This window comes from Onthophagus taurus, chromosome 6 (genome assembly GCF_036711975.1).
Source record: "Onthophagus taurus isolate NC chromosome 6, IU_Otau_3.0, whole genome shotgun sequence".
NCBI lineage: Eukaryota > Metazoa > Arthropoda > Insecta > Coleoptera > Scarabaeidae > Onthophagus > Onthophagus taurus.
Window position 1 is genome coordinate 9,285,562 of NC_091971.1, and position 26,790 is coordinate 9,312,351.

The following is a 26,790-nucleotide window of genomic DNA, read 5'->3' on the forward strand; positions in this document are numbered from 1 at the left end:
AATACCGCATATCGCTGTATACACCGCATAATGTTGAATGTAGATCACTACAGATAATTCCATAAATTATTTTATCAGCAATTTTTTCAATGATCATAAATATGTAAACTAGTGAAAACTTGTTGTTTGAAATTTTTCAAAACACTTCGAAGTATATCAACGTGCAACCTGAAAACGTCCTCTCTTCAGATTTCAGAGTTATAATTTATTTATCAATTTAGAGCATATCAAACAACCTTCTTAATATAGTAGGAAGTTATTTGAGCTAACGATTCGTAGAATACCACGGGAGTAAATATAAGATCAACAGCGGAGACCCACAAGAATCGATACTAGGCCCTCTCCTATGGAACGTGTACTTCGACCAGCTGCTTGAAAAAGAACAGCGAGACAGCCTTGATGAAGGTAAGCTAGTAGCATACGCAGACGATCTGGCGATTGTGATAAGCGGCTGGAAGATAGAGGAGCTACAACTGAAGACACAACAAATAATAGAGAGGGTGCTCAAAAGCAGAAAAGAGATAGATATCAATGTCAAAGAGCTACGCTCTGACTCAGTTTATGCACAGACACGGATGTTTCAGACAATACTTGCACAAATTTAAAAGGTTAGGTTGGGCTGGCAATGAAGAGGTGTGAAAATTTTGTCGTTGAAGTTTTCACACCTCTTCACTACCAGCCCAACCCAACCTAACCCAACTCAAATCAACCCAACCTTAGTCATTGAAGTTTTCAGACCTCTTAACTACCAGCCCAACTCAACCTAACCAAACCCATACTAACCCAACCCAACCAATGGTACTTTTCTGCAATACCAGCTTTACCTACAACCTCAGATCAACAACCAAAGACCAAAATCAATTTTATTACTTTCAAAAAGAAACATGTTCTGTTTCTTTATGCGATTTGAATGAATAATCAATGCGATAACTGTAAAAGTAAAAAAAATACAGTATAGTGTCAAAAAAAATTCAAGATAAGCTGCAGAAAAATTTAGTGAAACTACTGGAAAGAACTTAAATTTGATTACTGATTTCAGTTTTATGCTGTTAAACGTTCCGAGCAAACTCTTTCGACGTTCAAATTTAATTGGGAAAGTTCTTTAAACTGAAAATCATCTTTATCAGATTTATTTTAGTTTTTAAGATAATTTTACTTGTTATATTTGTTATTATGAAATTTAATATTTATGTAACCAAACCAAAGTTTTAATACAACTTGAAATGTTACGAAACAAGTTGTAAAACTTTACACATGAAGGAGATAAAAACGATGGCGATAAAGATAAGTATATCTCACGGGAACACTCTATCATAAACAAATTTACCAACATTGTTTTATCCGGAAAACACCTGTATACTTTTAGAATTTCTTTTTTTTTTACATTGCATGTTTATAAATTGCATTATAAGCTGAGTTTATTTAGAGTCTATTCCAGTCCATTCGCAGATTACCCATGCAATATTTTACAGATCCCTCACGAAGTTAATGGCATGGCAAAACGACCTACTTCGTCGCATATATGCCTCGCTTATCTCTGTATTCTAGGATGCATCATTTCCCAGTAAAATCAATTTGGTATAAAATAAGACTAATAATCCCAACAAAAAAGTTTATCCTAACTTTATCCTTTGTCCTCGTAAGTCTAGTTTCATCAATACAGTAGATGAGAAATCTAGAATCCTTTGAGACCCTTACACTAAAGGGTTAACCCTTTTAATTGGATTATTTCGTAATCATTCGTTATCAGTTTCTGTTCCATTTTAGCGATAGATCTTGATATAGGAATTGAATTAATTAATTTTCTGTTGAGGGTAACTTTATGTTTTGTTTTTTAAAATATAATAATATAGGTATCCAATTTTTGTTTTACGATCTTCGGGCGTATAGCAATAAACCCTCGACAGGTACGGGTTTAGCCAAGTGCCTACCCTTTTTCCCTCGATACAGTAAAAAATTTACAACCAACTTATAGGGAATTGATTTGGAATTTTTTATAAACACTTTTTTCTTTTTGATTTTCGTCAATTTAGCAGAAATTGAAGGACTCCCCCGAAAATACGATCCCAATTTTATATCGAAGAAAATCATGATTCAAAATGAAAATGTGAAACATAAAAGTAAATAAGTTTCTTAATGAAACTTTAACAACATCATTATTTCGTGGAGCAGATTCAATTATCTCGCCCACACCATGTTTACGTAAAATGTGGGTTTGTTAAAAGATAAATACGACCCCTGACACTTTAAGCACATCTCCATTAGGAAACTCCGCGGATGCAACATGCCACACAAGTTTATGGAACGCGTAAACCGTGGAGAAGACGTTCGTCTGGGTCATTGACCGTGTCCACCGCAATATCAGGCACAAAGTTCTACGTCTTTATCCAAGGGCTCGATCTTATTAAGCCTTTCAGTAGGTACGTCAAACTCGACGGCTCCAACCGGGGCTAACTAACTTTAATTAATGGAACTTTCAAAATTTCGACCTCCATCCTACGCGAAAGCAGTGCCCCATTCAACTCTTCTTGACGTCTCAGACAGTAATTTTATTCAAAACGTGACGTTACTGACCTGTATGAAATGTGTTCTTATTTTTAACCATATTTGAACTTTATTATAAAAAATAGATTTAAAAATGTTTTTCTAGGTCATTTTATTTCAATAAGTTTATGAATTATTAATTTTAATTCATTAAAAATGTTAAGAAGAAAATTAGGGTGGATTTTATACTTTTAGTGCTAGTAGTCGATTATGTATTCCGTTTGGGTTGGGTAATTTAGATTAGATTATTATTTCAGTCTTATATGGTATTATACAAATTAAATTATAAGATGCGATAAAGTTGAAACATAAAAAAAGTTGTAAAATTTTCAACACATTCAAGTTTGTATTACTTTTTTTTATTTCTTTTAAAAAGTTTCATATCTTAATAAAGCTTTTAGGAGCTTTGGAGACATTTTTTTTCTTTAATCTCACTTTCAACAAAGGTCAAATCAAATAGGTGATTTTTAAAAATTTATATAATATGAACTGGTAATTCTGGAAGCTTCCTGGAACGTTCCTTTATATCCTTAAAAAGTTTCGTGTCACAATTCCTAACCGATTTGGAGAAAACAATTTTTTTCAATTTAAAACTTGTTTGAAATCTTTCAAAACTCTTCGAAGTATATCAACATAGAACCTGAAAACGTCCTCTCTTGGAACCAAGCAGAAAAATTACCATTGGGTTGGGTTGGTTTGGGTTGGGTTGGGTTGGGTTAGGCTGGTAGTGAAAATGTAAACTGAACGTGAAGTAAACATCAACTTTTAGCCAGCAGTGTTATCCCCGCAGTGATGTAAGCGATGCCAACGTGGAGTCGTGCTTTGAAACATAAAAATTATGCAAATATGTTAACAGAGAATTGGCCATTGGAGTTGTATGAGTCCCTGAAGTTTTCACACCTCTTCATCAGCTCAACCTAACCTAACCCAACCCAACCATTTTATTCTGATATTGCAAAAAAATTACCATTGGTTGGGTTAGGTTGGGTTGGGTTGGGCTGGTAGTGACGGTAGGTGTAGCTACGGAAGCCGTTGGAGCATTGGCTGGGTGCCCTCCGTACGACCTTTTAGTGTGGGAGCTGTCAAGGAACTGGGAGACAAAGAGAGAGAACCAGACGACAAGCAATGAAGAAATGTTTAGAAGATGGCAGAAAAGATGGGAAGAATACAAAGGATGGGCAAGCCATTTCATAAAGGATGTGCGAAGATGGAGAGACAACGGTCCAGAAACAAATTATTACGGCACACAGGCTATCGTAGGACATGGAGCCTTCGGAAGTTATTTGGAAAAAATAAAGAAAATAGAGTCGAATGAGTGTTGGTATGGATGTGGAGTTGACGATACGCCAGAACACACAATCTTTTATTGAAAAAAGTTTTCTGCTTTGCGTGAGAATATCGAGCAAAGGATAGGGAAGTCAATTAACATCGAGACCATTGCGGAGACCCTTCTGGAGACGGAGGAGATGGGAAAGGCGATTATGGAGCTGCTAACTGGAATGTAGAGGACGAAGGAGGAAGATGAGAGGAGACCAATGGGTTGAGAGAATGGAGAAAAATAATTGCCAACTGTTTCGCAGGCAGCCTAAAGTAATTCTAGGCGATCCCAAGCAGTTTTTAGTGCGGTAGGCCTGGCCAAGAACACCTAAGCCAGGATCTTTTCCATGCGCCATATCCGATCGTGGCTCAGTAAAAAAGATTTTCTCCTCCTCTGCGACAAAAAAAAAGGTAGTTTTCACATCTCTTCACTACCAGCCCAACCCAACCTTAATCGTTGAAGTTTCATATCTCAAATCCTAACCATTTTGGAAAAAACAATTTTTTTGTTTAACCTTACTTTCAACGAACATCAAATAAAAAAAGTGATTTGTAAAGATTTGTATAAAATAAACTGGTGACCCTAGAAGCTTATAATTTGGTACAATCTAACCTCAAATATTTCTGTATAACCTTATAAGACTTTATATCTTAATTCCTAATCGTTTTGGAGAAAAGTTTAATGTTTAGATAGAAACATTTAAATTGTGTAATTGGATTGATTAGATATCCTATGTGACTGATTAGAACGGAGAGCAATTATTCCGCATAACTTAAAACCATCCCGATTAGTTCTCCCGCCAGGAATAATCTGGATAACCGGAACGAGAATTGAACAGTTAATTTCGTAGATGGGATAACAGTGTCCCGCGATATTTCGGCGATGCGGTCCCCGACTCCTACAACTGCTACATTTAATTTCATTATAGATAATAGAGTTTAATTACTTTGCGGAAGAGGACACTTTCTAATTACGGTCAAGGATATAATTGGCCATTTCCGTCGTCGACGGCTTCGTGCGGGCACAACCCTTCTACCAGATTTGTTCAGGGCGTGTTAATTTGGCACAGCTTTTGTTCAGGACTTTTCGTGTACGCCTTAAATTTCTTCTCGGGTGACGATTAAAACCGGGCGAAATTAAATTGTTAGAAAGAAATATGAGAGGATTTAGAAAATTTTGAAATTCATTTAATATTAAAGTGATTAATTATACAAATTTTCTTTAAAGTTGTTTATCAAATAAGTAATTTGTGAAATGGATAATGTTCTTAGTGAATAGCCACAGTTTCAATAATGGGTACAGTTTTTGCACAATTAATCAAACCATAAAATCTCGGTTATAACCCGTTTGGGACCGGTTCATAATGAACCTTATATAGATAAAAGTTCATCTGGCACCCGCACACATTTCTCCCATTGTCTGGAGGCCATTTCGAGCTTCCCGTGCAGCCGTTTATTTCCAAAGCCATGCGGCAGTGGTGAATGATAAATAATTTACGCTCTTCCAGTTTTAGTTCGGCGCAAACCACAGCTTCTCCTGCCGCCGGCTTCTTTTGTACTTTGGCATAATGGTCCGAACATTAGCGCCCCGTTCACCTATAAGACCCACGTTATTCGCGCAAAGCGGCCGAAAATTATCACGAGTAAAACACAAAGCTCTCAACACACACAAATTTCATCAATTAACCGAACGAAAGCTTCATTCACAGAACAAACGATCCTCTCAAAACGACTACTAACCCGAAAATTGCATAAATAGATTTATACACCTCGGATTAAATATTTATTTAGTGAAGTTTTATTCGAAATAAATATAAAAACTTCGTAACATAACTCAAGTTGTGATCGTCTTAAAATATGTTTCCGGTTCTTTGAATCGATTTCACGTACTTGAAATCTTTATTGCCCCCAAAAAGTTAGACCAACACAACAAGAAAACCGACTCGTTATTGTTGCGAGTTCAGTTTTCCTTGCTGTACACATTTTAGTTTTCGGCATCGTTTTTATAAAGCTGTGGTGGGCGACCGGCCAATATAATAAGAAGTATTAATCTTACGTAGAATTGGCAATGAATAGGGGTGCTCGCTTTAACTCTCACCCCCGCCGTTACAAAATCTCCCTTGAAACTTTTAAATTGCCGCATCGCGTTTTCAAGATCGATATCTGTACCTAGTATTACATTTTCCCGTTAGCGAGGCTTTGCAGCTTTAATTCCAAAGCGATTTTCGAGCTGTATTTTTTTTTTGCAGTTGTTACAACGATCTACCCTCGGGACTATAAATTGCCGTTTACTAAATTAGACGAAACGTTAGGTATTTTCAATTTTTGGCATGCCAACCATTCTTATTGTGTGAGACTTGATTTTAATACACACCATTTAGACTTTAGTATGTTGTCAATATGCAATATGTAACAAATAATATGTATCTATAGAAAATTTTACTCATTTTGGTGCTTGTACTTGTTGATTCTTCAGTTATCAATCTTATATCGTGCACTGCGTGTGAAAATAATGTCAAAAGTTACAAAAGTTTGAAATGTTGATAACACACTGAGGTTGTTAACACAATGAGTAAAAATCCTCAAAGTTAGAAATTATTGTGACGCCACTTAATACTAAATTATTTCGAACAGCTTTGAATTCAAACATTTTATAGTACATGAACTAATAACTCTACTAATTTTTAAGAATTTATATAAAACAAACTGCTAATACGGGAAGCTTGTAACTTGGTGCCAGCTAACCTCAAACGTTCCTGTATATCCTTAAAAAGTTTCATTTCTTAATTGTTTGCCGTTTTGGAGAAAACCATTTTTTTCTTTAACCTCACTCTCAACAAACTTCAAATCAAATAAATTGTCTCAAAAACTTATATGAGATATCCTGGTAACTCTAGAAGTTTATAACTTGATACAACCTAACCTAACCTCAAACGATCCTGTATATCCTTAAAAAGTTTAATTTCTTAATTGTTAACCGTTTTGGAGAAAGCCATATTTTCTTTAACCTCACTTCAACATACGTCAAATAAAATAGGTGATTTTTAAAAATGTATATAAAATGAACTGTTAATCCTGGAGGCTTGTAACTTGGTACACCCTAAACTCAAACGTTCCTCTATATTCTTAAAAAGTTTCATTTCTTAATTGTTAACCGTTTTGGAGAAAACCATATTTTCTTTAACCTCACTTCAACAAACGTCAAATAAAATAAGTGATTTTTAAAAATGTATATAAAATGAACTGTTAATCTTGGAAGCTTGTAACTTGGTACACCCTAACCTCAAACGTTTCTCTATATCCTGAAAAAGTTGCATTTCTTAATTACCAACTGTTTTGGAGAAAACTATTTTTTTCGTTAACCTAACTTTCAACAAACATCAAATCAAATAGGTGATTTTTAAAAACTTATATAAAATGAACTGGCAATCCTGGAAGCTTGTAACATGGTATAACCTAACCTCAAACGTTCCTGTATATCCTTAAAAAGTTTCATTTCTTAATTGTTTGCCGTTTTGGAGAAAACCATTTTTTTCTTTAACCTCACTTTCAACAAACTTCAAATCAAATAAATTATCTTAAAACCTTATATTAGATATCCTGGTAACTTTAGAAGTTTATAACTTGATACAACCTAACCTCAAACGATCCTGTATATCCTTAAAAAGTTACATTTCTTAATTGTTAACCGTTTTGGAGAAAACCATATTTTCTTTAACCTCACTTCAACAAACGTCAAATCAAATAGGTGATTTTTAAAAATGTATATAAAATGAACTGTTAATCCTGGAAGCTTGTAACTTGGTACACCCTAAACTCAAACGTTCCTCTATATTCTTAAAAAGTTTCATTTCTTAATTGTTAACCGTTTTGGAGAAAACCATATTTTCTTTAACCTCACTTCAACAAACGTCAAATAAAATAGGTGATTTTTAAAAATGTATATAAAATGAACTGTTAATCCTGGAAGCTTATAACTTGGTGCACCCTAACCTCAAACGATCCTGTATATCCTTAAAAAGTTTCATTTCTTAATCGTTAACCGTTTTGGAGAAAATCATATTTTTTTTAACCTCACTTCAATAAACGTCAAATCAAATAGGTGATTTTTAAAAATGTATATAAAATGAACTGTTAATCCTGGAAGCTTGTAACATGGTACACCTTAACCTCAAACGCTCCTCTATATCCTTAAAAAGTTTCATTTCTTAATTATTAACCGTTTTGGAGAAAACTATTTTTTTCGTTAACCTCACTTTCAACAAACATCGAATCAAATAGGTGATTTTTAAAAACTTATATAAAACGAACTGGTAAGCTTGAAAGCTTACTATTCAGCATAACCTAACCTCAAATGATCCTACATACCCTTAAAAAGTTTTGTATCTTCATTCGTAACCGTTTTGGAGAAAACAACTTTTTCCTGAAACTGATTTTCAACAAAATCAAATTGAAAAGGAAAAAAAAATATCTATGTACTTTTTAACAGGGTTTAAGTTTAAAAATAGTAGTGACTAGTTTCGGCTTTATGCCAACCTCAGAGACTACAAGACTTAAAATTTTTAACATTAAGAAAATTAAATTAATTAATAATCAAGATTTAGGTAAAATTAAAATTACTTACATGTCAAAACATCGCTACGCGATTAAAACATCAAATTTGGTGTTTGAAACAACTTCTTACACAGGTATATTAAACAATAAGATTAATTTAAATAAATAAAATAAAATAAACTACAAACAAGTTTACATGTTAAAAGTCTCGAACGTTCTGAATCTAAATATAAATTGAAATAGAGGGTAGGAATACAAAAACAAGTTTTTGTGAGTTAAAAACCACAAAATTTTTTTTAAACGGACAATCTCGAGAAACGGAAAATAACAAGAGAAATGATGAATAAATTCGTTTTTGACCTCAATCGCATCAAAATGATTAATCGCTACCTACGCGTATACAAGTTATTGATTATTTATTGAAAGTGCTACCCTTTTTTTTGGGATTCAATTTGTATTGCGGGACAAATTATCACAAATCCATTTGGGGAATTGGAACAAATATTGTTCCCGTTCAAATTATTTTCATTTGGTTCAGCCAATCGTCGATATCCACTTCAGACTAAGCACTTCTGTTCGCCCACTCGCCGGTCTATTTCGTTTTTTTTTTACTTTTTCACTTCAACCCGCTTTATTTAATCTCTTTTAGACCTCTGGGTACACATTCGACGCCCTCTTCCGGTTCTTAAGGCGCGACCCTTTCCGCAGCCCGAGGAAATTCAACTTTATCGCTTTAATTTGTGAAATCCGGATTAAAACGTAATCCGACGATTCCGCCACGGCACATTGTTTCCGAATTGAAAGAAACAAATAGAAGAAAGAAAACGTTGGAAGGAAGAGTGACAACCAGATCGAACTCTTCTTTGGAACATAAGCCTCGAGCTGTTACCCGTTTCTACCAGGGTAAAAGTAATGCCTGATTTTTCCGAAGTTTTATTCCAAGTCGGACGTTTGTTTTACAAGTTTCAGGAAATAGTTTTGTTGACTGCCAAGTGGATTGCTAGCGATGCGATCTTTGGCGATAACGTTCTGTTTCGAGTCGGAAAAGTTGTGGGAGAAATTATGGTGCGGGGTAAGTGTACCTTTAATCTGGGCGTTAAAAGTTTCTCCAAGCTCCTCGCCCTAATACGGTTTTGGTAATTTTGCCCTTAGAAGGGGTTAAACCGTGCGACTTCGTGGGGTTAAAATGAAAGTGCCCTAAAAGCTTGTTTATAACTAATTTTTAAACCCAATATACTTAAAAATTAAAAAGTAAACCATTAAGAATAACACAAACAATTTAGATTATTTCGGGTTACACAGTCGTTAATCATCTTACTTTTTTGGATTACAGCGAGAACACGCCATCCGTCTTCCGGTTACAATGACCCGTTTTGGATGGTGGAAAAATACGAATGTACCGTGTGAAGTCATAAATCATGTACAGGTCGCGTAGTTAGCCTCGGAGAGTGTAACGCTGTCCGGAGCTAATCGAACTTCTGTGTAATTATCATACACACACGCTTAACAACTTAATACCAAACAGTTCGAAATATTACCACTAATGATGTTGTGCGAGCGGTTCAAACTCCATAGTAAATGCAATTGCAAATGAGCTCTCATGCGTTCTGTTTTGTTCGCCAATAATTAACAATATGAGCAAATTTGTAATTATTTGTTTCTAAATCTTCTGGCTGTTTAAAAAGTTTCAAAAGTTTTATATATTATATTATAGTGAATATACAGAAATATATTTCCATAGAAACCAGGTTGTACCTACTTACTTTGTCGCACATAAAATCCAACATGACAATATAATTTGATATTACAGTAAAACTTTGATATAACGGATCAATACGGGGAACGCAGTGTCCGTTCTAGCTCAATAAAAATATACAACAAGTGCTGAATAACAAATAAAACTAGACTAACACTAGACTAGATTATAGATAATGCTACTATTTTTACAGTAGCATTATCATTAGAACTAACACAAGACCTAGAACTAAAATCATTCAGGTTTAGCCGTCTTGAAAGACGTACGGCTAAATCCGAATGTTTCTAGTTCTAGGTCTTGTGTTAATTCTAGTTTTGCACTATCAGTAGAACTAACATAAGACCTAGAACTAGAATCATTCGGGTTTAGCAGTGCATCTCTTAAGATGGCCGAAAACTCAGGGTTGTCATAAGCATGTCACCTTTTTCAAAGCAAAACTTTTTCTATGTAAAACTACCCAATGTACTATTAAGCTATGTTGCATTTTATGTGGAACGATGCAAAAGCACAGTAGTTTTATAACTATGGTTACTGCATTCATATTTTGCGAGTTATATGAAATTCCCGGTATATAATGTTTGATATTTTTATATCCATGCATAATATTTTTTATTTATATCTATCCCAAGAGAAATAGCAATCCCAATCGTAATTCCACTACTAAATTATTTCGCACATAGCTCGAATTCGGTTTTAAACAACTATCTGTCGCACAATCTCCGCTTCGAGTTAATTTGAATTATGTATAACTTGTAAACACGGAGGACAGCTTAACGTGACATGAAAGATTTATTATCTCTCATCCAAAGGGCGTATGGGACCTACCCGGATTTTTTTTATTTACCAGCAAGGATAGTCCCCAGAGACCGGAAATTGACCTAGGGCAAATTAAAAGCTCCCGTTCTTCGTGTTTTCTTCCGAGGGCAAACAAGCTTCGGGTACTTGATTGAATTGTTTTTTTTTTCTTTTCTATTAATTATTTAAGACACTTTCTTTAAATGGATTTTTTTGAAGTGTTTCACAAATAAACTTAGAGTTTTAGATGTTTTAATGAATACTTTTTTAATCAATAAAAACAAAAATAGAAAGTAAAGGGAAAATAACATGAAACGCAAACAAAAAATAAAAATTGGCGACGATATAAAATACACACATGATTCGGGTTGTAGACTCTCGGAAAATGGGTGAATCGGTAGTAGTAAAAAAAAAGAGAAAATAAAATTGTTTCGAACCGCGACGCCGGCATTGTTCGGCGGTGTTATTTCGAAAATAAAGCGAGATCGGGTCAATAAACAACTTTGGCGGTTTCTACGTGTATACACGCGTCTAGTTTACGCGGTGCAGATAGAGAATCCCGAGGTAGGATGAAAAATAACGTGAGTCCGCTTGGTTAAAAAAAGACGAGACGTAGCCGGAATACGATGTTATCGATTCGCGATATTTCAAGCGCGAGTTGTACCACGGCATTCCCTGTGCTCAGACATGCATTTTATTAACCCGACCGTGTTCGGAATCGAGTTTTAGCCTCACACACCAAAATAATAGGGACGCCACCGTGGCTAGGTGAGAAAATATCGACATGCCGTGCAACCTATAACATATGACCCTAATAAGAGATTTTCCACCGAGTTCTACTTTCACATTTTTCAAACTGAAATCGATTGTAAATCTTCAGGAGAGCATTATTTTTTTGGATGGATTTGTATTCACTTTACAATTTCATTATTAATAAATGTTAATTATCTTGTCCATCCATGGGATTAGTTAAGAAAAAGTAGATAAAATAATCATAAAAATATTCTAAAGATTATGCATTAAGAAAATTTCTGGGAAAGGATTCTTTAATATTTAAGATACATTTAATGATTCAAACTTCCCCTTGCTATATTTATTTTAACATTATCTCTTAAAATAACGTAGATTAGCGAAATGTTGTGCAACAAATTTTTACAGAAAAAAAAAAACAGAAATTGAAAAAGCAGTACAATAATGCCTAAACTAATACTCTGCAAATCTTAAGGCTGAGAAAGTTTATTCACCTTCATACCAATCCCGTAATATGAGTCAGGCTAAAGACAATAGGTGAAGTAGTCCAGAGAAAGAACGCCTGTCAAGGGTGTGTCAGGATAAGATTCTTAGCCGAACTCCTCAAAAGCCACAGACGTGTGCCAGAGCTTACCATCTGTAACACGTCTAAGCAGAACCACCATCTCTGGATCTCAACTCTGCAGATCCCTGCATGAGTTCCATCCGATTAAATTAGGGTCGAGTTAACACTAAAGCTATATTGAGACAATGTGAGTTGTTTCCAATAATGGACTAAAAAAACCTTGGAATTTTATATCCGGAGTACTCTGGCTTTGTTTTTAGGTGACTTAATGACCATTAAGCCTTTGTTACTGCCTGGGATCAAGCAGTTATTGATACTACTCTGGCCTTAATACGTAGCTTCTTTGCAATTCACAATTGGTAGGTTTCTGAATGGTGTAAATACAGGGGGTTGGTGCAAATCATCTAAACTTGTCCCAAGATGTGTTGTGTTGTTGAGAAATGTGCAATTACTTTATCCGATTTCTTAAGAATTCCTATCCCTTTTTAGTAGCCTTAGCAGAGCTCTAGAAAACTCTAGAGAAGATTACGACTGAAACTGCTTTGAAAATAAACTAACAGTGTTTAAAAGAGACATTCCTTGGAAAACTAGATTGCTTTGGAGGAAATTTTGTGAATAAGCCGCTTCCAACAGTGAGGTGTTTCTATGCCCAAATCTTATTTTGTGCTTACTTAAGGTGCAATGGCGTGTTAGATTCAGCATCAGTGGAGTGGCCTTTAACCTGATCTGACTAATTCTACAAGCGCCCTCCAACTTCCAAGACTTATTACATGCTTCTAATCACGGCCGAAGACGTTTTGCAATTGTAGCCGAAAGTTTTTAGGTTTCCCGATTGACGCGGTGCTACGGCCATCCGGAATTGTTTTATAATGATCTGGCACGAATTCAAGGAGGTCGTATATGACCAGTCCTAACTCTGTTTGTCAGAGCCTCATTTGTTAAAGCACTAGAAGGTGAGGTTGACTTGAGTAAGAGAAGCTATGTAGACTATATAGGCTAATTTACCATATTAAGAAACTTGCATGTATATATGTTATAGGTGCCATGTGGATTATTCCCAGTATGGTCATAGTGAACCTGCTGAACCTATGACCTATAAAATTACACATTCGAGGACTGGCGTTTGTTACCATGTTACAACTAAGTGAAGTACGATTCTTGAATAGAAAAGTTGCCGGTAAAACATTTGCTACAATGTAATATTGACTACACACAACAAAATATATTTTTACAAAAGGCAATAGGCACTCACCATGACCCACAATTATAGATAGAAACAACACCTTTAAAATCGACACTAATGTTTCAAACAGATGTATTGACCAAGGCATAGAAGTTTTCTCTGATAAGCTACAACTTAGTCATCTTTATCACTTACAGCAAAGCAAGAGAAAATCATTACTATAAAGTTATTGCTAACTATATCGTCAGCTTCAAGTTCAGGTAAGACCTATACGATTTTTACCGATAATAACCAATTTGCATACAGTTTTTACCATATCAGATCTTGCCATTGTTTTATCTCGTTGACATAGACTTTGATATTTGAACATTTGATTGCTCGAGAAATAATCACGCCGATTATTTGTTTGAGGCGACAATTGTACTTATTGAGATCATCAAATATCAAGTATACCAACAATATTTACATTAGAGAGAATCACATGTTGCCAATTAGTCATTATTTTGACAATCCTACTTTGCAAGACTTCAGATTGCGAGCATTTAAAAAAATGTAAACACGAAAATTGTCTAAATTACACATCTGAACTGTCTTAGTCTTTGATAACTCCTCAACTAGCAGTAGGTTGATGAAACTGAGTGCTGGCAGGTTGCACAAAGGATCCTCGGAGGTCCTAGAGTTCCCACGGCTAATTTTTCAAAAATATCCTACATGATTTGCTTTAAGTAAAACTTAGTAAACAATTGTATTAACTAAGTATTCCAAATTTAGTAAGATTTTCTTTGGATAAATTGAGATCCGATTCAGGTATGATGTGTTGCATAATCTTGCCTTGGAGTTATACAATGTTTAAGTTTAGAATACTAATCCGATGTATCAATTTCAACATTGTTAGCACGACAACGGTATCGGATTACCGCCATCGCCGCTTTAATCCCAATTAAACATTTTACTTTTTCTGTACGACATTGATTCAAACTGCAAATAAAAATGTATTATATGTACTTACCTTAAAGTCTAGTGTTTCATGCAAACAAAGTTTTATTTCATAGTAAAATATTTTCAATGTAAACATTTTTTCTTAAATTTCTTATTCGTATATATCAACTAGTGGCAGTTGATGGAACAATATTACGATACACAAAATCGATTATATTTAGAGATAGATTCAAGCTTTCCAACGCTGTATTTAGTTTTACGCTCTCTCAAAATAACCAAGATATCAGCAAAACTAGGGAAAAAGTTTTTAGCTGGATGGTTGTGCAACAGCAGCAATTCTTTCAATAAATATGGAGAGTAGGGAAAAATTGTATGTACAAAAGAGTGGAAATTTTACGTTTGCACCTTTTATTTTTACTCTGTAATGGATAGGAACTGACTAAAAAGATTCCATACAAGAACGATAGCAACATATCAATAAGCAATATTAAAGATTGAATAACGCGTAGAAATAAATAAATTATTTTGTTTTTGAACTATTATTTATTTTTCATTTCATCTTTAAAAAATTAAGTTATCTTGGAAAGTTGTTTTTAAGAGTACCTCGAGGACGAAACCTATTGACATTTTCATAAAAAGCGAAGGAGTGTGCAAATATTTACTTCGTCGTCGTCGGCTCGCCCTATATTGTGGCGGTAATCTTCTTACCTCAACGTAACCATATCTCCCGTTCCCCATCCATATGTGTGTGTAGCTACCTCTATGGGTATCAATTTCAAAAAGCTTTTAGCTCCACCACCCTGATATATCGCGGTAGGTTTTCCTAAGTGTGGAAAAATGCGCTCACCGCGCGGATATTGGACGCATTATTTTTAACTGCCATATACCAAAAAGCAAAAAATACAAAAAAAAATCTTTGAAATGTGTCGACTCCCGAGCCTCACGGGGCTGAAACGGTGCTTCAGCGCATGTAAATTTACGCTGAAATAATGGCAAACTGGTGCGATGCTTTCCTCACTCGGAATTCTACGGGGAGGATTGAAGGAAATCAATGGCCTCGACCGACTTTTGCAATCCCAATAGTGAAGCAACTGCATTTCAATAAAATATACCTTCGTGAACGATATAAACTAAGTGACAGAAAAATGATAATAAAAAAACCACGAATGATAGATTATCTTAGTTCAATTTTAGAACTGAAACTAGAACATTAAAGCACGCGATCGATCGTTACTGAAAGGCGCTTTAAAAACAAAAGAGACGCTCAGGTTAACGTTTTAATGATGAATGGTCCGAGGGTGCGATTTGCCGAGTTGATTTATTATGACTAATGCGGACCTGCACACATTTTCCGACGTTTAACTTGCCATATATCTCCTCTTTCACCTTTCGTCGTTTCACCTATCGACCATCGGCTTTTAAAAACCGCAACCTAAAACCCTACCCGGTACCTTGCACCATCTGGAGTTTGATTCGCTCTTTTTCTAAACTTTATTTGCGACCCAATTCGTTTTCTGCAAAGGGTGTTTACTCGAATAACGTTTTGAAAACAAGTCCTTTTTATTAATCATTAAAATACTTTCTGAAATGAGATTTAAAATTAAACTGTATTACAAAACTATAATATTAGAGAAGTTCTTAACTTTAATATGTAATATAAGTTCGGTGGCTTTTAATATTCCGCATTATTTATGAACATAGCAGGTAGTTAGAGGTGGGAAAATGTGAAAGCAATATTTAACGCGTTATCCCAGAACTTTCGTAACACTAACAAAAAAATATATTAAAGTTAGGATTCAGTTGCGATTTTACCTTGGAGAAGAAAAGTTCGCACGCTCCCCAAAGGACACCAATAATAGGAGAAAAACTTTTTTAATTGGCCAATTTCTGTTATTAACCGTCAAAGTTTCCTTTCCATAATAATTTGGTATGCCTTAATTACAGCGTTTCTTATTCCTGGAGGAAATTTATTATATAAAGAAAAAACCTTGGGGGTTGTCCGTGCAAATAACCCATCCAAAAGACACACTGCATATCTGAGCAACGTGTATTTTCATAATGACCGTTTTTTTTATAAAGCGGAAGCCCTTCGTGCGTTTTGGTTCAGCAAATTGCCTCGTAAATCAGTGTTAATCTCCGGGCAATTTAAGATAAAAACAAGGCGGTCGCGGTGGCTAACCGAGAGCTTGCCTTCGCGCAACTAAGAAATCTCAATTAAAAGTGTTCATAAACTTGAATTATGCTCCTTTTGTTAACAACAGAATGGAATTTTATTTTAAAAAATGTATTTAAAAAAATTATTTATCGGTGATAAATTGATATCGATACGAATGTATGGAAACTTTTTCGTGCTAGATTTTGACAGATTCAAGGCGGTGTAAATCATTTCAAAAGAAAATGAGTTCGATACACAATCGGGTCTAAAGTCAGTCAGTGAATAAAATCGGAAAGGACGCTCAAGCTTCATTCAACTGTGAATAAAACGTGGTGGAAGCTTTTTATGATAAGGGAAACACCTGTTTTATCGGTTCCTGCATTATAAAATACCTTATATCAAGTGCTTCGTCAGCACAATACATTATTATGTATTGTGGCGTCTGTATAGATCAATATCGTAACCTGAAAAAATCCCCCATCTTATTTCTAATATAACATCTATTACTAGATAGTTTAATGTCTCTATCATCCCGATTTAATATCTCATTACCTTAAATATTCATCGAAAAGTTTCGATTTTAATATAGCTTACCTATGCGAAGAGAGCCCTCGATTTTTAAAACTTTCAATTAGAGAGAGTTTTACGTTCATCGTATTTTGACCGTAACAAGAGAACCTCTTAACCGATTTCGATGAACAATAGAAAGCTTAATAAAACGAGTATAACTAGAAATGATTTGTATGTCAATCGAAAGCTTGGATTTCGTCTAATAAGGATGTGATTTTGATAACAATGTTGATTAAAACATAAAACAAATTAATTAAACACATCAATTATCTCTCTTATTTGGCCAATTTTAGTCATCAACATCGCGATCGCAAGTATGATCCATAACGAATACGAAGTAAATCAAATTAATGTCAAAATGCAAATCCGGTGGCATTCTGAGGGCTGTACAAGGTTGATGAGAAAGAATTACAAAATCGAAATATTTTACAAAGAATCTGCATATTACTTATGTCCAATAATCGATATTAAGATCAAGACCATAACGCCAGAATAACAAGGAAGAACCATACATGGGCATATAGGTAAACACAGCTTACAAAAGGATTCCAACAACAATTTCACTACAAAGATCCACAAAGGAAAGTAAGTATCCCGAGATAGTTATACAATCATCTGAATCATAAATCTGAAGCTTGAAAATAGAGAAAAAAGCGAAAATGCTAACATCTGAAACGTTGAAATATTATCTGTGAAGCTGCAGGACTGGAAGGAAGAATCATACCTGTAGAAATCTACAGCAACGAAGAACCAAACAAACTGGGGAGGAAAGAAAACAGACTCATAGACTGAAAAGAGAGAGGCCATAAACGATGAACTGAGAATGAGGCACGGAGAACCCTCAAGAGAATTACGAAATAGATGGCAATCGAAAAAAAGGCTGAAAGAATTGGCCAAGACTAAATATTAGGTAGTGCCAGATGGAAGAAAATACTAAAATTCTCATCATCAACTATAGAAGCGGAAGAATGGCGGAAGCTTTTAGAACAGGTTAAGATTCACAGAAAGTTATCATGTTACTGATGGTGATGATGATGAATTGAGCCGAATTAATAAAAAAAAATCGTACTTTACATCATCCTTGATTTTTTTGTTAATATCAATATATTTTATTGACTTTTTAAGTAGGCAATTAATGTTTTATTGTTTTTTTAGTGGATTTTTGGTTATGAAGTACTCTCAACACTATTATGGCTTGAGCATTACAGAATGAAAGAAATTAGCATATCGATTTGCTCGTAACGTTGTGTGAAGTGTCATCAAGCAATTCACTAAACAAGCAAACTTTTTCCCTTTCTTTGAAAATTGGCTCTTTCCCAGTTCAGTGGAGAAAAAAGTTTATGCTACCAATTTTTAAACCAAACAACTTGGAATTACTTCCTTAAATTATATTTTTAACTGTATTATTTGGTCCAATCAGAGAGATGAGATCTAGAACCATTTTAGCAAAGCATATAATTACAATATTTTAATGGGCTTTGATGTTTCTCAAGTACTCTTATGGCTATTAAAATCGTTTCTACCAAGGATATCAACTTCATCCCGTTCTATTTCTAGAATACAGATTTCTCATCGAAATATGGAGCACTTTCGCAGTACAACCTAAGCTTTATTATAGGAAATTGTAAACAATTTTTTACGATTTGTTCAGAAAACTCATCGCTGTACAATTATAATTTCTAGTATCACGAAAATAATTAGTTAAAACATCAGATAAATACATTTTGAGGTATTCTGTCTCATTTCAAATTAATGTAGTATAATTTTTAATATTCTTTTCCTATCATAATGATACATATTTTTCAAAATTTACCTAAATATTTCTGGTATGGCTAAATCTATATTGTTGGATAATTATGAAAAGATCGTTTTAATAAGATACTCGCCTATCAAGTGGTCAATTTATGGTCCGTCTGGTTTTAAGTAATGCTCCTGATGATTTATGAAGGTCTTAAATTAAACTTTAGAAACAATTAAAATTTATAACAAATTGCGCCAACTTCAAATCCTACCACTAACTGCTCAAAAAATACTTTGATTAAAAAACAATTCAAATTTGGCATCGATAACGATTAACTTTATATCCAATGTAATTTATAGAAGGGGGGTACTATATTCGGACGTTTACGTTTGGAGCCACCAAAGCTTACCCTAAAAATGTACAAGAAAAGTTAAAGAATACTAAACTTGTCTAAAACAATTTGAAGATCTTTCTCCTACTACCATATCGTTACTTGATGCGATAAAATATTTAATTAAAGTATGGCACATTAACATAAAAGCAAAAACAAAGAATTACTACAACGAATGGGAGAAAGATGATATATCCCATTGTTTGCATTAAAAAATTTGGGCCTCAATACAGAAAGTATAACAAAGTAATACAAAAAGTGTTTACTAACTGCAATTTTATTCTCCTCCGCTTTGAAGTTTTAGTTAGTGTTTGTTAATAATTTATATTCCGATATAGTATGCTAAATAATGTAGTTATTAATCAAAGCATGCAGATTCAGAAAACTTTGTAAATTAGTTTTAAAAAACGTATCTAATTAATGCACTAAAAGTTACTTTATTGATACATTTATAAATAAACCGCAAATAATTTAACGAAAATTTTGCACTTTAATTAAAACCAATATAATAATGACTAATAATTACTCTTGAACCGATATTTGGATGTCGCAATTACCTGTATATTAGGTATGCGGTATACATACTGTCACCGTAATATTGATGTGCATCGCAAACACGTGGTTCCAAACATGTATCTATCTATCTAACTATCTATATTTGGATTTGTCGGAATAACATCGTTTATATGCAAACATCAAACGTTTATTGCAATAATTATTTTTGCTTTTGCATCTAGCAATCGATGATATAAACATTGTGTAAAATAAAATAAAAGGGAATGAAAAACTTTTTAATTTAAAACTCATTTTTGTATTGTTTCTTAACAATTCGGTGTTGCTGCGCACACATATTTTTTGGTTAATTAACCCTTAAAAATTGAACCAGCAAACTGTTAAATTAATTCCGCAAAAATATCCGAACGAAGCAGATATTTTCCTATTTTGAAAATTCATTGTTGCAAAACAAAAAATTATACCAATTTGCCACCAAATGTTTCAAAACTTTTCCCTTGTTATATATAAAAAATATGAACTAAATTGTTTTGTTTTTAAATCTTTCAAAAAATAAAATAATTTACCTTAATTTATTTTTAAACTTCCTCACAAAAACACTCGATGCAAAACATTCGATTTCTTTATTTATTTCTTATTCAAGTCAAACTAAATTAATTGTTTCATCTATGGGGAAAATTTTCACACAATCACAACGAATTTAATTTTCAATATTAATTTTTTCAACTTTAACAGTAATCTTAAAACTCCGAATGTAAAAACTTTGAAAATCTTTCAACGTCATTTTTATTATAAACGTCCAAATTCGCGCGCTCTGTCGTCTTTGACGCAACTTTTCGCGTAAAAGCTGCAAACCTCCACTGTTGCACCGCGGCTAACACCGAGGCTACTGACTCGAAAAGCACCGGCCAGCTTTCGCCTGAAGAGCAGAGCTTTCCCACACTCTCCCGTTTTTGGGGGACGCAAGCGCCCTATAACACAACCTCCTTCTCTTGGGTTAGAAGCTTTGACCTGTTTAGGTTGACACCTTCGTGTACATCTTTGCAAAAGTGGCTCATCAACTTGGTTACTTTTCATTTTTTTTTGTTAGGATTCTCCTAATTAATAAGATAATCTAAAGATAGCATCACATTTTTTAGTTGAAGAGATTTTGTTTATATCTTATGATTTTCTTTTCTGAATAAATGTACTTTTTAAACTAACCTGAAAAGCTGGTTAAAGAAAATTGGAAACGAATTTCTTGTTTTTGCTGCTTGTTCTTCGTTCTCGTTTGTGCGGTTTTCGAACGGTTCTGCTAAAATTAATTTGCTCGCTCGATTGTTCTTTATTCAAATTTATGCATGGATTTGTCGAGTGGGCGGTAAAGACCCCATCGTTGTGGGTTTCTCTTAAAAACCCCGCACGTCGTCGAGTGTTTGTGTTTGCGTTTTCGTTAACGCGACCCGTTTAAATTTTATTGTTCCAAGTTAATTTGTTCTGCCTTTTCTGGAAATGTTTGATGTGGCCCTTTATTGCTTGGATGATTCTATTATGTTGTATTGAATGATATAAATTTTAATCCTACATTTTATTAACATCAATAAATTTAGCCCGGCACAAAGAAATGCTTGATAATGAAGATAAAGCTCCAACATTTAGTCCACTTAAGAAACTAAAAGAAGTAGCACAAATTGAAATACTTCTTTCATTACACATTCTCGCTTTTTACAAAAACTCTCTCTATCTGCCCTTCTAAATAATGTTATGTACACGATGCTGACCCTAATGAGTACCCTGTTACCACAAATTTCGCAGCCGATAACGTCCTGTATAACTTACGGTTTATAACCTCCATCTAGAGAATGTCGTATTTTACGAGAACCAGATAAACATCATGTATAAATGTTTTGGTTCACATAAAATCATTAATAAAAAAGTGTTAAAAGCCGCATCTTTTATTCATCGGTGTACTTCCTTTCCGCGAATGTAACCGGGTCAAGTTTAGCATTTGGACCGTGGACGAAGTCGATGAAATCGTAACGGACTTGATAAAAAATGCAGGTTTATTCGATCGTTTAGGTCCGGTCGTAAAGGCTGGATTTGTCCTAAAGGCGGTGAGTTATGTCGCAATAAGTAAATCGAGGTAAAACTTTTGCGGTGTGACGCGAATTGGATATAATGGTGGAGGTGCCGGAGTCTTAGCCACAAATCGATAAAAGCAATGAAGACGACATCGAATAAATAACGAGAAAGAGATGTTGTGTTCGTGAGTCAATCGAATTCACGCACGTCACAAATATACTTCTTTAAAGGTGGCACGTAGAAAACCGTTTTTTCATTGTCTTACAATCTCTTTTTTAACTCTCGTTTTGTACAAGATGATTCAAAGCTATAAGTAAAAAAATTGTGATTTTTGAACCAGTTACTTAAAACTTCGCTCACTATCATATTTATAAAGAAAATCTTAGTATTATATCTAAAAAAGTCTGTAATGACACCCATGGGAATATGCCACTGCAATTGAGGAGACTTGTCCAAGTATCATTGTAAAAAAAGCCTTGATGACAGTAGGATTAAAAGTGCAAAAAAGTTTTATGTAACAACTGGCGCTTTGAAGACATCTGACGCCAAGGCCTGCGAAGCAGTATTTGATGATGAGTATAGTGTATAAATGTAGTGCTGGTCATATTTGGAAAAAAGTTGGAGATCAGATTGAGAAAGCACAAGGAAATAATTAAATTCTTCCAGATACAACTACGCTAGGTAGAAGAATCTTTTCAAGAATATAACATGATCTAGCAGTCAGAAAAAATACATATTTTGATTAGAAAAACTGAGAAGTGGCTTTTTACTTTCAACTAATACACAACTACATGAGCTATATCCAAAGGCTGAATCTATATGGATGCAATTAACTTTGCTTTTCCACAACATGACTCCATCTTTTCTATCATTCCTTTCAGGCCTCTAAAAGTTTTCTTCAGTTCATTTCTAACTATGTTATACTTGTTTTTGAGATGTTGTTGATGAGGATAATTTTGGCCCCTCATCTCTGCCTTCTCCTCAGTCCACTAGCCGTAACTTTTCCACCTTGTTTTCTTCGCAAATGTTCTTTTCTCTTTCGACCGGTGTTCTAACGTGATAAAGATGTCCTGGTGATAACTTACTTTCTCTTGTGCGCTGATGTTTCACTCAATAGATGGCTTTCCCTGCTTTACATTGACGAATGCTAAGTAAAATGCATTCTGTCCATTAGCAAGACACTCTTCCTTCACCCAGTCGATTTATAATTAAAGTCTTCGACTAATTAAACTCTACTAAACCTTAGTATGGCAGAATTCCTCTATCGGCTTATTCCGAGAGTAATAAGTTTTATCTTATGATAGCCGTTCCACCTCCAGATTATAATGAACGTCTATATCTACTTATGTAATAGCTGATTCGTCTATTCCTGTATTTAATATCGCTGGTATACTGTTGGTGTCATCTTGTGATTTTGAAATTTTACATCTTTTCGTGCAGAGCTCCAAACACTTATCTCACCATTCTCCTGAATCCAAATTCACCTTTGACTACTTTCTTCTCTTTACTTCTGGTTGTTATGATCTTACTTAATCCATCTCTGTGTTTTGTTGCCATCCTTCTCAATGAAATTTATAGATAGCGCATACCTCAGGAGTTGTTGAAACTAGGTTTTTGGTACACATAAATAAATATCAACCTGAAATGTTAGTATTACCTATTCTCCATTATTTGAATCACCCTGTACATACAAGTAGTGAATAAAATATTTTTTTTATTATAGTTAATACATGTTGCTCCATTAGATTGGACGGTTTATGGTTATTACTGTGCACTCTAGCGAGTAATGTATATATTTTTCGAAGGGTACGTAAGGAACTAAGCGCGTCAGTATAAATAAAGTAGATTACAGTAGCGGGAGCATGCCCCGAAGCGGTGACTTTTATTTAGATCCAGAACATATATTATCCGGGCACGGCGGATACCGCACTAATGTGACCAGGCGAAGTGATTTATAAACAAGCAACCCTTTAGAGCCCCAGAGCGGAGAAGTGTGTAATGTTCAGGTGAAACTCGCGTTTTCAAATATATACGTGATGCATACTCCCTAGTAATATTTCATAATCATTTCAGTTTATATATAGTGCACGCAAAGGCAACATATTCTGCGGATTAAAATCTATTGTGGTTTTACATCTCTTTTTTTATTTCAATTATTACGTATCTACAAGATGTTTCAAATTAATATGACGACATTCCATTTCTATATAATGTACACTTCATTTTCTCGTTCCACACCCAATATCCTCAAAGCTTTTGAAGTCAATTTTGTTTATTTAAAAAAAATAGTTAATTTAAACTAATTAAATACGTTCGGTTAATTATCAAACTACACCGTAAGCGGCTCCGTTATAATCTCATTCCTGTAATAACATGCTACAAACCCGATTCAGTACGCTTGATTAAGGAATCTCAATAGGACGTTAGACACATAATTAATTTCCCTAATAATACGTTTAATTGATACATTATTAAAACGAAATTTCTTTTGTAAATAAATATAAACGCCCTGTAGTATACGAAAACTCTTCACATGACCATAGGATTTAGGGAGTGCCAACGTAAAGGGTTTGTTGGGCAACAGCTGAACCCTTGTTGGACAAGCTCCCGATTAGTTTATTCAGTTCACCTGCACCACAGCTCTTTACCTCTAACACTTTGATCATTTTATACTTAGACGGCTTTTTAACTGCACGGTTCTGTTTGGTTAAATTAATGTTAGATGATTAATTTCAAAAGGGACTAAAAAATATAAAATGAAAACTAATTTATTTAACCAGTTTTTTTATGGCTTAAAACATACGATATCAGCACAAAAAAAGAACTTATTTACGATCATAGTAAATTTTATTTCGTCAGCAGTAGCATCGGCGCGGTCCTATTTGTATTATTTCTGCACGGAATGACACAGAATCACTCATCCGTCACGCGATTTATGTAACCTATAAATCAAATCCCCACCCGTGACCCATAGTACAAGTTTCGAAAAGCTTCAAAGTTTTACTTCTAAATTTTGGAACGTTTCGAAGACGTTTTACGATGCAATCAAGGTATGTTGTGAATGCATTACGGTCGGGAGGAAAATGGCCAAGAGGTCATGAAATTCTGTTTTATGCACCTCATAAAATATACTGCAACCCAAAAGTTTTCCCCATCGGGCTACGGTATCATATATGATGGTAACCTTGAAAATACATTACTTTATCAAGAAAAAAATTTAATACTACAACATTATAATGTAACAACTTAAAATATAGAAGTTAAAAAAACTATTAAAACACCTACGTACAATATAACACATTGTGGACACATCAAAATCGCTTTTGGAGCATTGATATTTGTCGATTCGAAAGCCGTTTCGGATAATCGAACGAGCTCGAAACAAATTGGCTCTAAGCTCTCTGGCGTGCAACTAAACAAATCAGTCGGGGGTGGTTCGTCGATTGAAATTCGATCGCAATCACGTTTTCCGGTCATATAAACGTCCTGAAATTCGTTATAAAAGGGTACCCGGATTCTAGCTCTAAAGGGAAACCTTGAAACTGATAAATTATGCACTTTGGGTGCTTGCCCGGAATACGAGGGATCATTTGTTTAATTGTACCTACAAGAGAATTAAAATTTACGAATAATCTAAAGTTGCAATTGGAAAAAAAAGCTTTAAGAAAATTTAGCTGAATTCGTTCTGGAAACGTAGAGATTTTTCGGTTTAATGCATCAAAATCCAATTCGTTCGAGGTGGCTCCTTAATCTCCCTCTCCCCTCCTACACCACGATTCCTTTATATCGTTTGCAGCTCGAACTCGAGCACCTAAAGGCATCGTTTATCGCTTTCACATGATCACGAGTACAAAAGAAAGATTAAGCGCCCAATACACTTAAGCAAATGGGCGTCCAGAAAAAAGATTACGACCGCAAACTGTAATTCGATTTTCGAATGGGGAAAAATTTATATATCTATTACATAACTACTGGGTAGTGCAATGCATAATTCAAATCTATAGTTGAATGCTAATCTAGTAAAGCCGGACGTTTAAGCCGCGCGCGTTGCTAAAGCAGAATGTGGATAACTTTCTGGAATAATTTAGTTGTGACGGATTATTCAGGTGCGGAAGCTTCCACAAGGATTTAAAATTTTATGTTGTATGAAAATACAACAACTTGTATTTATGAATTGTTATTTATGAATTATTAAATGAGATATGAAAGATTAAGTTTGTTTAATGTGTAGTGGTTGTTTATAACAAAACAGGAGATGTCAAAGACAGGTTTTAATTAAAATTTGTTTTTATGATGTTTTCTTTTGACAAAGCAAAGTAGGAGTTATTAATTAGAAATTATACATAAAATAATAGAGTTGATGTACTTTACTCGTAATGCTATATTAAAATTTCTATAATGATTTAGACGGATTGTCATCTTTAAAGAGCAATGAGGTTACCGTTATGTTATAAACTCTCGTATATTAATTAGATCGCTGCTGCAAGCAAAACCTATACACTCCAACGGCGAAAAATCTTCTGAATTCATAACTTCAAAGGTAAGTAGTTGCAAGCAAAAATGTAATGAAATTAAAGTACTGAACTTATCCGATATAAAAGCAGCTGTATAAGTAAGTCTTACAGTATATATTTTCGATATGATATCTAGTTGATTACCAGGACTCATAAATTTAGTTCTTTCATCATTGACATTAGATAGATTAGAAAGAAAATTTAAACGGCTTTTGTAAATGTGCAATGTGCGAAGAAACTCAAAGCTGAGTAATCTTTAGAATTGTTTCCTTTACGTTTCGCCATAGTTAATAGTCATATTAACTATTATACTACTATTATATTTATTCACTGCAATTTAGATCTTGAAGACAATAATAGATAATCAGAAAACGATAATCAATTTAGCTTTGTAACTTTACTAATAGAAATGGAACTACAGGCATAATGACACGTGGTCTGA

General features: G+C 34.2%; 1 protein-coding gene across 2 annotated transcripts in view; it reads right to left on the reverse strand.

Moving 5' to 3' along the window:
* LOC111427891 (uncharacterized) overlaps window positions 1-20,655 on the reverse strand; it is a 128,203-nt gene extending 107,548 nt beyond the window's left edge. Inside the window, exon 1 of one of the 2 annotated variants that reach the window (XM_023063249.2) lies at window positions 20,340-20,655. The gene's annotated coding sequence lies outside the window, so the exon portion shown is untranslated. Of the gene's footprint in view, window positions 1-8,485; window positions 8,603-20,339 lie in introns of those variants that run through there. The other variant, XM_071196352.1, reaches the window with a different exon arrangement.
* Between the last annotated feature and the right edge of the window lie 6,135 nt (window positions 20,656-26,790).